At 42.8% G+C, this 13,027-nt stretch overlaps 1 long non-coding RNA gene across 1 annotated transcript in view; it reads right to left on the bottom strand.

Annotated features, from left to right (window-relative positions):
• Positions 1-567: 567 nt before the first annotated feature.
• LOC123521657 overlaps positions 568-13,027 on the bottom strand; it is a 37,098-nt gene continuing 24,638 nt past the window's right edge. Inside the window, exons 2-3 of the long non-coding RNA XR_006680047.1 lie at positions 2,359-2,453; positions 568-1,377 (exon numbers count right to left, since the gene is read on the bottom strand). This is a non-coding gene — a long non-coding RNA (uncharacterized LOC123521657). The remainder of the gene's footprint in view (positions 1,378-2,358; positions 2,454-13,027) is intronic.

Genomic DNA, 13,027 nt, shown 5'->3' with positions numbered 1-13,027 from the left:
CCAGATTTCTTCTTTGGGAAAGGGGACAAGACAACAGGAGAAGGGAAAGATGAATTTTTAAGATGATGTTTAACTTACTTATTCAACCTTCAGGATTTGATTCATGCTGTGGGACTAGCACAGAACCCCAAATCAAGCCCAATGCTCTTAAGTCAATTCTGACTCAGTGATCCTGTAGGATCAAGTAGAACTTCCCCAGAGGGTTTCCAAGACGGTCCATCTTTACAGAAGCAGGCCATCAACATCTTTCTCTCATAGACCAACAGGTAGGTTCCAACCATCAGCCTTTTGATTAATAGCCAAGCTTCTGACTACTGCGCCAAAGGGGACTGGCACACGTCAGCACAAAATACGGTGTTTTAGAGTGCGTTTAAGATGGAATGCTTTGGTGGAGAAGGAACAGTACTAGACATCATTTGGTAAAGTGCATCTCACTGAAACTTTTGGCTTTCTATGCATTTATTAGCCCATAGTCGAGTCGTTATACCTGTTAGAAAGACAGCCAGATGCATGCAAACACATATAAGAGTAGATTAATTTTGAAATTATAGACACTCTAGGAAACAGTAAAGTTAACGCACCTGGTATAAAACCAATGCTCACATTTTAATGAAAATATAGTCCACTGAGTAGTAACCCTAACCAACACTTCCTAGAAATCCATTACTAGTTCTGCAGCTTTTTGGGGGATTGAGGTTTGACTATTCCCTCTACAGCTGAGCACACTACGAAAAGGCCTCAGACTCATCAGCACTAACACTGAAGCCATGCCAAATGGCTGTTTCCCTCCAATTAGTGGAACGGACCATTGGACGACAACACAGGATTTTCAGGAATGCCTATGGAGGTGTTCCCATGTCTCGGGCATTCCATCATGCAATGTATGACGGGTCTCTGACCAGGAGTTCCTGAAGAGGACACGGGGACACAGAGCATCATGGGCCACACTGTGGGCTTGTGAGACGGCCAGAGAATTGTGACGTTCTCACTTCAGGGAGTGTGAACACCCCAATTTCTGCTACACGGAGTGCTGATTGTTCCACAAAACTAAATATGATGCTGTCTTAAGAAACAGCCACCTAATAAATAAGGAGGCAGACTTTGTTTTTTTTCTCTTCTCCCTGTGAAACGTCCCTGGAATTTCCGGCTTCAGTTTTATGCAAGCATTTTCTTTTTCTTTCTCTCTCTCTCTTTCTCTGTTTTTATGTTTTTCCTAAGGCTGATTGGTTTTTGTCATTTTTGAACACGTCTTTCTCTTTTAAAATATCAGATTAAAAATCCTCAGCCTTACGTTGTCTCATAAAGATTATGCGATGATTAAAACCAGGCCCAGATTGTAGATCTGCTTTCTTTGTTGTCGTTGTTGTTGTTCCTGTTCTGAAACACAAACAAGAGTAACTTCAATAAAAGCATTCCACTTCCCACCAGAGATGCCGGTGCTAGTCATCCAGGTATTACCTTATCTGCAAATGTGCCTCCAGCACGCAGGGCCTGCATGGAAATGTTTTAAAAGCTCAGTGTAAGATTTTCATATAAGAATGGAATGCGGTGCTATTTGATTCCTCACCGCCCTCATTTTGAAGCCCAGCACCTTTCACATTCAACAGGGCAATGCTGGGGCTCCTCGTTGGTATCCTGGGACGTCATGAGCTCAGATGAAGAAGCATCAGAAACAGAGCCTCATATGACTCAGCTGCCCCTAGGATAATCCCCTCTTCTTGATTGGTTTCACAAACACGAGGCAGCCACAAAGAGACATGGGAAAGGCTCTTCACTGTGGCCTTGTTTATCATAGCCAGACTGTCCATCAATAAGGAGTCGATGGAATAAAGCATGGGAGATGAGCTGGTGTGTGTAAGGGGGTTCAAAGTAGAGGCACTAGAGGCAGGTTATGGACCCTGGTGCCACTACTTCTTACATAACCTCCATTTTCCCATCTGTAAAATGGCAATAATAACAGTAATGAACTCTTAACGTTGAAGCAAAGCATGATATAAAAGGTGACTAGTAGTCCTAGCACCTAGAACGGTGCCTGGTACGGAATAGATGTTCAATAAATACTTGGCTGTGTTGGAGAAATAGCAGAAGCTTGGAAATAGCGCTCCCTTTTGCTGTGGGGATGTTTTAGATCTTAGGTTGATTTAGATCACCCTTGTGTTAGGCTGGGTGGTCTAGAGCAGCAAATCCAGAGGCAGTCCTCTATGTATAAGAAAGACCTTTACATCCAGAAGTAATTTGAGAGCATAAAGGTGTCCCAGCCAATCCCACTCACGTCCGTGGGTCTGATGCTCGGGGGAACCCTCTTCAGACTCATGTAGCTATAGGCCCAGCAAACAGAAAGGGAATTGGGGAACTCACTGGCTGGTGGGTGCAGTATGGACCCATCCGAGGTTAGTGGGAACGTGGCGGGATGCGAACAGCTCCTAAGGTCCATGGCCCCCATCAGGTTGCCCCTGGAAGCAGACACAGAATCCAAGCAAGTAAAAGGCAAAGGAAAAGAAAGAGAAGCCTTCACCATCTCTCTTACAAAAAGGCCACACTCCCAAGAAGGCATTCCAGGCTACTACCGGAGTGACTGGTTGCACTCCACCCCTACCTTCACCCGGGTACTCTCGAGTTGACATAAAAATCTAACCACCACCCCTCTGACAGACTAGACCTGCCCCACAGTGTTTCCAAGGCTGTCAATCTTTACAAAGCAGATGGACACATTTGGGGTTAGCATCCCAGCACTTTAACCCCTGCACCCCTGTATATAAAGTTCTGAGGTTGGAAGGGTGCCCTGCCACAGGTATGGCATACCTCCATGAGGGCAGCTTCTAAAAGGTCATGGCAGGAGAATGAAAAGACCATGGAATTGGTCCATAAACTTTCCAAAGCCTCCTCATATCAGGAACATTATTCACAAATCTTAAAAACTGAAATCTCTAGCATGCGCTCTCTCTGCCACTTTGTACTCTTTCAAACAGGAACATTTTCGTGTGTGGCAGCTTGGTTTCCTGGGAGGCTGGTTCTGGGACAGGATGTCTATCAGCGAGTGCTCTTTGAATCAGCACCACCAGAGGGAAGGGGGAGGGGAAGGGTACAGGATGGGGCTTATCTGCAATGGACCCCCCACCCAAGGCCTCAGTCAGCCCCGCATTAGCTCCACATCAGGCAGGTCCCTCAGCGCTATCCCACGATGGAGCGGGGGCTGGATCAGTCACTGGCTGCAGACTGCCTCCGGGTGAGGTCAGCATGTTCCCATGGTGGCAATCCTCAAACAGGGCTGACAGCTGATGGCCTTCGCCCAGTAACACTCCCAGCATCTGGAGTACAAATAATCCCCTTTAAGGGCGATCTGGGCAATGATGACACCATTCATTCTTTCGCTAAATGAATAGCATCGCTATCAAGTAATTTGTTCCCAGTCTCAATAGTAAAATCATGCAACTAGCCCAATCATGGGGCGGAGGCACACACTGGAAGGGGGTGTCACAACTGGAAGCTGCCATTTAGTTTTTCCCATCCCTTCTGCTAAAAGGACATGGTTGCAGCATATATATATATATTAGAGAGAGATGGTTTAAAGCAGTGCTTCCTTCACAAACAAACCATCAGTAATTAGAGGACACGAATTTGGTGAATAAAGACCAAGGCATTGAGATGGGCCTGTTTTTCTTGTTGAAGCACTGCACATTAGTAGAAGCACAGGGTAGACTTTCCTTCAAAAACCCAGACAGCCAAACGAGAGTGAACGTCCTGCAGAGCAGGTTCTACAAACCGGAATGAACTCATCCTCGGGGTGTAAGGAATGTCCCCGGCCAACTCTTTCCAGGAAAGCTATCTGCTATGGAAAGGGGATTCTAGAATGTCTACGTATATGTATTAGTCTAGGTACTTTGGAGAAACAAATCCACAGCAACTCATATATAAGAGAGAGTTTTATGTAAAGAAAATGTGCATCACGAAAACATCCCAACCCAATGCTGCCCAAGCCCACAAGTCCAACATTAACCCATTAACCCAACACCAGTCCACAAAGTCCTCCACCTCACAAAACAGAGGCAATGATGCCGACTGCAGGAGGAAAGCTGAGTCAGTGAACGAACAAGCATCTCAGCACTAGCAGCGGTCTCCACACGGCTGCTCCAGCACCTAGGGCTGCATCGGGATAGGTCCATGTAGCTTCTCCTTGGGGATATCTTGTAGGAAGTCAATCTTGCAAGCTGAAGCAGGGAACTGCTAAGGCAGCTGCACCCGGTGCAACCATCACAAAACAAGAGACCCGAGAACTATAAAGGCGAGGCTCACCCGAGAACTATCTCTCCGCCTTTCAATTAGCCCCACATGTGATTATTGGCCAGGCTGGCACAATTAACTAACTCAGTATACATGTCTTTTTACTTTGAAAAGTGGACAAGAAGGCAGCCACCCATGGTGCTTGCTATTTAAGAAGAGTCCTCCTTACTTGGTCGTTGTAATCCGTCTGTAAATCTAACATTATTTTAGATTTCAAAGTTTTTCAAAAAGACTACTTGAAATACAGCTTTTAATTTACATTATTGCTAGCAATTAACATGTACCCAAGTACATCATGTTCTGTGTCCCTATTAGAAACTTACAGACTAAAACTCTCACCATTAGCAAGCTAGCAGAAATTAAGAATTCAGAATACATGTTGTTTCAACAAATCTATAGCTTTGTAAAATTGTGTCATTTCAACCCTGGATTTAAAAAAATAAAAAAAGGAACTAAACATTTACACTATTTTTAAGCCACTTTTGAGATGAAAAGGAAAATAAAATGCCCCTTGGTGGCATACATGGTTTGTGTTTGACCACTAATTTAAAGCTCAGAGATTCAAATACACCCATTGGACCCAGGGGAGAAAGACCTGGTGATCTGCTCCCCCAAATACTACAATCTAGAGAACTCCATGGAGCCAAATTTATATTGATTAAAAAGATCAGACTTGGGGTCTGACAGAGACTAGTAGAGCCCCCTACGGCACCCTTCTAACTTAGAACTGAAGCCACTCCCAAGTACCACCTTTCAGTCACACACAAGAGTGGACAGTGACACCTGAGAGGAGTCCCCCCCCCCCCAACATCAACGACACCAGAGCACAGGGCAGCATTTTCCCATGAGCCAACTCAGGAAGGCAGGAAGGGGCAGAAAACCCGGGTTAGAGGAGACAGGGAGGAGGCCGACACAGAGCATGGGCTTTGGTCACAGAAAGATGCTTATGAACTGCTGAATCGGAGACACATTTGCCCTGTAAACGTTCACCTAAAAAAAACAGCAACGTAATAAATAAAAACAAAAATGAAACCCAATGGAGCACTTCTAGTGTGTACCGTACGGGGTAATCATGAGTCAGAATCAACTCAGCAGCAACAGGTTAGGGTCTTTTGGTTGTTGCCATTATTACTTTTAAAAAAGATTTCTTATTAAATAGCAAGTATACTTTTGGTGGGAAACCACCACAATAACAATGGGGAAAAGAGGATACATAAAACAACGGCGAAAAAGCTTCTCTTGGAAAATCCTATGGGAGACACAAAACAAAGTTTTAGTAAAAAGGGTTACATAGTATGGAATGAATGCTTGTTGTACTGTCATATGACATTTGGCATGCTTCTCATACGATTCCATCACAGGGCAGCTAGATTCTGTTTCAATCATGATATTCACACACACACACACACACACACACACACACACACACACACACACACACACACACTTTTATCTGACCTGCCAAACAAAAACCTGTACTGTACTTGTAAAGATACAGCCTGAACGGTCAACGAGTTATTTATTTTTTTTAATGAAAGGGAGTTGGTATCCGTGTTAATTATAACCACTCAGGTGGCGGATGCCCGAACAGAATAGACAAAGCAAAGATTCAGAGGCAAATGTAGAGCTGGCCACGCCGGTGACATTCATTCAAAGCCTCAGCCTTAAGGACACCTTTGCATAAAAAAGTTGAACCAGAAGTGCACAAAATGCTACAGGAGGCCCTCTATGGGATTACGTAGAAGAAAATAGAAGTAGAATGACCATGGAAGTCTTTGATGTCTGTAGACGGTTGTAAGTTATCTCGTGGCAAAGCATTTAAAACTTGCCTGACTCCTTACACTTTCTGTAAAACCAAGGTGTTCCACGTTTCCTGACTTTGTTCTGTGGCTGTCCTAATACCTGGCAGATACCTTCAAACATTCAAAATGTTTAATCTGCCCCAAGGTAAGTAGAGGTGAGGAGAAAATGATGTAAGAAATGAGTGAGAACTGACTAATATTAGAAGGAAATTCACGCGATGCAGAAAGCAGATTGAAAATGGATGTTGGGGATGCTCTTATTGTCAGCTTGGTTGTTGCCAGAAACAATGCAAACACATTCCCATACACACAACAATCTTAGAAATATAATTCTCTAACCCGTCCACATTTTTTTCCAGATGAATGTAATGTTTTCATTGTGTTTGCTAGAGTAGAGAAAAAATGTCACATTTTCCAATTAGTCTGCACTCATTGTCCATATCTGGAAAAATGGGTATGTGCTGGTCACAAAAATCTTGGCATTCTAGATGGATGGAATTTAACAATTAGCACAAAAAAGTCAGAAATGCAATTAAAATAAGGCACTTACTCTCTTTAACTCTGCTTATCTTTGTAGAGCATAATTTCATCTATGATTACTTTGTGTCAAAAGCCCTGGTGGAGCAGTGGTTCGTGTTCCACAACTAAGAGAAAGACCAGGGATTTGAACTCACCCGCCGGCAGTGACAGAAAGGTGTTTTCATAAAGGTTACAGCCTGGATGGCAATGCACTAAACCAGTATGACCATGTTATTTTTGGTGACTATACCATAAAGTGTTAAACCAAGATTTTTATTTGCCGGCGTTTTAAAAATGTTAGTATTTCCATTTTTCCCTTTCAAGATTGTTTTGCATTTTATAATATTAATACAATAGAAATACTAAATCATAGCGGAGTACATATAAGTAAGTACAGAGCTTTAGCATTTTAAGGCACAGCTAGTGAAGACACAGAAGATGGTGCTGCACGATGCCTAGGCTTGTGTACAGCTCCGTGAGTCAGGAAGAGCAAGAAAAACGGGCTAGTTTAGCTCGTTATAAAGTTGATCAGAGAAAAGAAAAGATTCCACAGAATATATGTAACAGTCAGTCCCAAAGCATGCATCATCTACTGTTGTCAAGTCAACAAAATGATGAATGCTTAAGTATAGGAACATTTTCAGTGTCGTTCAACAACACAGTGCCTTGGCTTCTAGTAACAAGTCGTTTTCCTGAAGCAAAGATGCAGAGTCAGATTCAGGGGGATAGGTTAGACCGGGATTGGCATTGTTAACAACACCGGGAACTGTGAGAAAGACACTCTTGTTTTGAAGATGAGGAAAGTTAAGGTCTAAAGAGTTCAAGTGACTTGGTCAATGGTGCATAGGTTGTTCACTCACCAAGCCCAAACCAGAACCTTCCCAGAGCCATCTCCTCTCCACCCAGATCCCCTTTCTAAGTGTCATGCTCCTTAAATGTACATCTGGTGCCTTCCCACATTGATGTTAGCTGATTGGAAGAAAGCAAGGGAGAGGCTCTAGTTTTAATGCTTCGGCTAGAAATCGGTCTTCACTTGCAAAATACCCTTTGAATTTTCTGGTGAGACTAATGGCCACAATCCTGTATAGAGCGAAAGACAAAAGGTTATTGTTGAGTTTGCCACTGTCGCCATGTTGCTAGGCGAGCCCTTGCTGTGGAATTTCCCATACGGCCGTCGCTTTACTTCTCTCCTGCCACTCTGTCCCTGTGCAAGGGGAGAGAAATGCTACCTCACCAGGCCAAGTCCAGGAAAAACAGGTGAGATGGAAGACTCCCTTCTGGAGAGGGACACGTTCCTCCCGCACTTCGTGTAAGATGAACGGAAGACCAACGTAACTGTCCTGAGATCACAGTAGGGTCCTTAAAACTTGAGACAGTGATCTCTATGAAAATTTCACAAAATACACTATTCTCGCCCTTGTGGTACCTACACCTCCTCGTTTCTCCTTGGTAATCATGACAGCAAACAGGAGCACCACACGCTTGAAATGTGTGAACACCTTTTGTGGGAAATCAAGAATGACTTGGCCGCAAATTTGATTTGTCGGCCTTGGGAACTCTCCAAGCATGTTGGTGGAAGCAAGGGCTATTTGCCCAAACACCTTGTTAATCAGATCAGCAAATACAGACAGAGAAGGGGCTGAGGTCGCAGAGGAATCAAACAATAAGCTCTGCTCCTGAAGTTGCTGACAAGGCGCCAAATGGAATGATGAAATAAAGATAAAAAAACGCATCTCTTCTCAAGGCAGGGATCCCAAACCCCACACACTCCTCTGCAATTTATGTACTAGGAAATAGGACTCCATGTGTGCTGTGTGTGTGTGTGTGTATACTCACACACAGAGGCAGTCCCCACACACCAACAAAATCTGTTCTTACCTGTGTAGTTATGCTGAGTTCGTAGGTATGTTGGAGTTCTTATTTAGTCTTATTTTAGTGCAAAAAAAGACTCCAAGCTTTTTCTGTAATTTAAAAACTGCACGCGTGATTGTGACATGTGCAACAACTGCGATGAAGCATTTGTTGGGATCATTTTAAAGTGAGGGCAAATTTACACGTGGTTCCTAAGTCGGACAGTGAGAACCTAGAGACTCACTTCTAGTTTCAGACTGGACTAGGAGAGAAACAGAAAGAATACAAAGCGATTTGTCTGACCATTTAAAAACTTCTGATATGCTTGCCTACCGGGAAAGCAGGGCAGTTGCAGCTTAGAGAATTGACTGTGATGTTAAGTAACAATATCCCTGCAATTTTTAAGGGGGTAGGGTAGAGTGGAGTGGGGAGGAGCACCCTGTGATTTTCCAAAAAAACCTCTTGAGAGCTGAGCCTGGTCGGCATGGTTGGAGTGCTGTGCTGAGCGCTAATCTGAGGCCATTCTCTCTCGTGACCCACCACAGGCTAAAGGGCACAGCCACGTGCCCCCACGCCTGCTTCTGAATTCCAAGCACTAGGTCTGCTGGGGAAAGAGCATGATGGTTGTTGAAACAGGTCCTCCTCTTGGCTAAAAATGCAAAAGGCAGCCTAGAAGGATTTCAGAGCAGCTAGGATGATGGAGGAAACCTTCAGATTCAAATTGTCACAGACCTTCAGAACAATGCCCTGCCCAGGGCTGAGTCGGTGGTACACACACAGCCCTGACTGGCCGTTCCTCTTGCTGGCCTACTGGCGTGCTCTGGCTAAAAGTCTGAAGTGGCTAAAGGATGTCTATGGCAGAACTGGGCCTCGATGGGTGACCAGAGTCCAGAGCTACCCACACTGGCCAAATCAAACTCACTGTCATCTATCTATTCCCACTCCACTCACAGTGACTCTGTAGGACCAGGTAGAACAGCCCCTAGGAGTTTCTGAGACAGTCACTCTTTACAAGAAAGCCTTGTCTTTCTCCCGAGGAAAGGCAGGTGGTTTCAAACTGCTGACGCTGTGGTTAGCAACCTGATGTGTAATCACTATGCCACCAGGCCACACTGGCAGCCCATCCAGCTTTGGTTGCCTTCCCTGCCTCCTTTATTCAACCCTCTGCCGAAGTTTCTTATAATCATCTCCAAACTAAATTCTTGTACTCAAACTTTTGTGTCAGGATCTACTTTTGTAGGATCCTAAACTCTTTTTTATTATTGAAAAATGAGTATTTTGTTTTGTTTTTCAATTAAAAGTGAGGCATCAACCTGGCCATTTTTTGAGGTATGCAAAGAAAGTGTAAACTAAATATCTTTCATCTTCTAACCTCCAGTCCCTCTGCCCAAGTGCAATGACTGCTAGTCATTTTGTTTGTATCTTTCCAGGGAAAAAACGATTATGTGAACATATAGGCACATATCTTTTAAACTTTACATAAGTGGAATAATTATGCACGACACCTTTCTTCACCTGATGCTATAGCTCGGGGAGCATTTATATCTGTACCTATAACGGAGCATCAAAAAGTTTTTAGACAAATTTCATTATCTTTCAATTCCATTTTTCTTTGAATTTTTGAGGCCTCACACAGTTGGATCTCATTCTTTAAGAAAAATTAACTGTTTTGTTGACATTTAATTCACATATCATATAAATTCAATGGTTTAATCCTAGTTTTAAAAGAGTTGGGCAATTATCACCACAATCAATTTTAGTATATTCTCTTCTTTCTTGTATTCATCATCATTAACTCTCCATTCCCCCTTACCTCCCTTGCCATAAACCTAAGAAACTATTAATCCAGCTACTATCTCTACAGATTTATCTATCCTGGATTTCATATAAAGATAAAGAAACAAAACCAAAACAAATTAACAAAAAGTTAACAATGAAAAAATAAAACAGAAAAATTTCATTTTAAAGAAAATATTACAAATGAGAACAAATGTAAAATGGGTCAAAAGGGAGAACAGATAATGAGGTGATACATTATTACCCTAACTACATCTGCAGTAATCCATTTCTCAATGCACCAGGGCAATGCTAATTACATTTCTGGTCAATGGTCAGAGTTGTGGGGTGGGGGGATTGATATCAGAGGCTTAATCCACGTGGGAACCCTGCAAATGGATGTTGGGCTTCCCCTGTCGTCCACAGCACCTGCAAGCAGGGTGCTCAGAGTTCAGATTCTAATACCGTTCCCTCCTCCAGTCATGGATGTTATTATTTACAATCCTTGGATCACACAGGTTGGTAGCTTCTTCCATGTGAACTTGGCTGACACCCCACTTAGATAGCTGCCTGTTTTAAGATCCTAGACACTATTTTTTTCTGGTAGCCAGGTCCCATCTGAGTTCTTTACCACACTTGCTATAGCACCCATATCTACAGTGAACTCTTCATGACAGCACATATTAAGCAGGGCCACATCATAAGGATTAATTGTAGTTAGATTAGGGTTTACGACTAAGTGGGAACTCAAAGTTCATTCATAGATCTATGATTTATATATTACCTGGTCCACTTTAGAGACAACATTATCATTTTATTGGGGAATATTATAAAGCATTCCCATGGGGTATATGGTAATTCTATTGATAGTATCATTAATTTAGCTAATGGTACAGAATTTAAAATACTGTTGAGAAAAAGAACATATACATGTATAGGATACTTTTTTGACTAAAATACATGGATTGTTGACCTGTACAGATTAAAAACACAAGTGATTGGACACCATACTAACAATGAGGGCTGGAGACAGGGAAACATTTCAATAGCACTCATTTACACAGGCATAATTATGCCTACTGAACTAAGATATGTCAGAACAAAAGCAAATAGAGTATGAAAACAGCAAATGGATGGTAGTCTTGAGTTGCCCTTTATTGAGCACTCTTAATGCAAGAGATTTGAACCAAAGCCCAGTGACATCCAAATCCCAAACCTTGGGATAGTTGTTTGCCTCCTCTTAGACTAGGGCTTTTCCTACTTAAGCCTAAGGGTGTTGTGTTAGTCTGGGTAGACTAGAGAAACAAACTCATAGACACATTCATATGTGTATAGAGAAGAGCTTTATATAAAGAGTAAGTGTACTCTTTATATAAAGAGTAAAAGAGAAAGCACCCCAGTCCAGTCCAGATCAAATCCATAAGTCTGATATTAGCCCATTTGTCCAGTACCGTCTGTAAATTCCTTTTCAGACTCACGCAACACATGCAATGACGTCGAATGCAAGAAGATCACAGGCCAATGGGTGGAAAATCTTGTGGATCCAGTGATGGCGGAAGCATCTCAGCACTGGCGTGGGTCTCCACATGGATCCTCCAGCTCCAAGGCTCTGGCTGCCATCAGCGTAGCTCCATGTGGCTAGTCAATAGGAATGTCTTCAGGCAGTGTGTGTGTCCCACCTCCAGTGAGCTATTTTCTCCTTAGCACCTCCAAATGAGGTCAACAAGCTGCAACCTGATGGATAGGCTAAACTCCACCCCTTCATTCTTAATAGTCTCAGGTTGACAACAGATTATGTAACTACCACAGGCTTATTTATTTCAATTCCTTTATCTGCTACAGATATGTTAAAGTCCAGTTCACTTAATGGGGTTTCCAAATCAGATCCTTCTTCCGTGGGATATAACGGATGTTGTGCACCTCAAAAGGGCAGTCTAAAGTTCCAGCTTAACACGTAAGGGCAGTGCTACTCTGTCACATGGGGACATTATGAGCTGAAGGTGACTCAACCACTCAACCGACAACATAGTTTGTCTATGAAGTACCTGTCCACAGGCTATACCTGCTTTCTATTTGATTTATAAGGTCTTTTAGAGAGTATGACTTTTTAATGCCAAAACATGCATGGGAAAGTTGAACACTGTATAAGGAAGACCAGAGAAGAATCAATGGATTTGAATTGTGATGGAGAATATTAAAAGTACCACTGACTGCTAAAAGGACAAACAAATTTGTCTTAGAAGAAATATGGCCAGAGTGCTCCTTAGAGGCAAGGATGACAAGACTTCATCTTACATACTTTGGACATATTGTCAAAGTCCCTGAAGAAGGACATCATGCGTGGTAAAGTGGAAAGGCGGTGAGCAAGAGGAAGGCCCTCAAGGAGATGGAGCGACACAGTGGCTGCAGCAATGGGCCTGGGCATGGGTACAATTGTGAGGATGGTGCAGGACCAGTCTGTGTTTCGTTCTATTGTGCACAGGTGCACTACGGGTCAGAACCAACTCGAAGGCCCCTAAGGACAACAACATGACTTTTTAAAGTTTTATATATGATATTTACATTTTCTCATTTTCTTCCATTCAGTTATTTTTCTTTAGCTTTGTTTAGTACAAACTATTTTCTCATTCAAAATGTTCTATATTTTAAAATCCAGCTTGTTAACATCCCACCCACCCACTCCCACCCCTGTCCCTTTCTGAACTTCATGCCATGCGTAAGAAGTCTATACCACCCCCAGGTGCATTAAAATACCCTTCTATTTCTTTCATTATTTTATTTTTACATTCAGACCATTA

Source organism: Echinops telfairi, unplaced genomic scaffold (assembly GCF_000313985.2).
Source record: "Echinops telfairi isolate 266 unplaced genomic scaffold, ASM31398v2 ScPeMD7_31;HRSCAF=116, whole genome shotgun sequence".
NCBI classification, from domain to species: Eukaryota; Metazoa; Chordata; class Mammalia; order Afrosoricida; family Tenrecidae; genus Echinops; species Echinops telfairi.
This window is presented reverse-complemented; position numbering and strand designations above follow the sequence as displayed.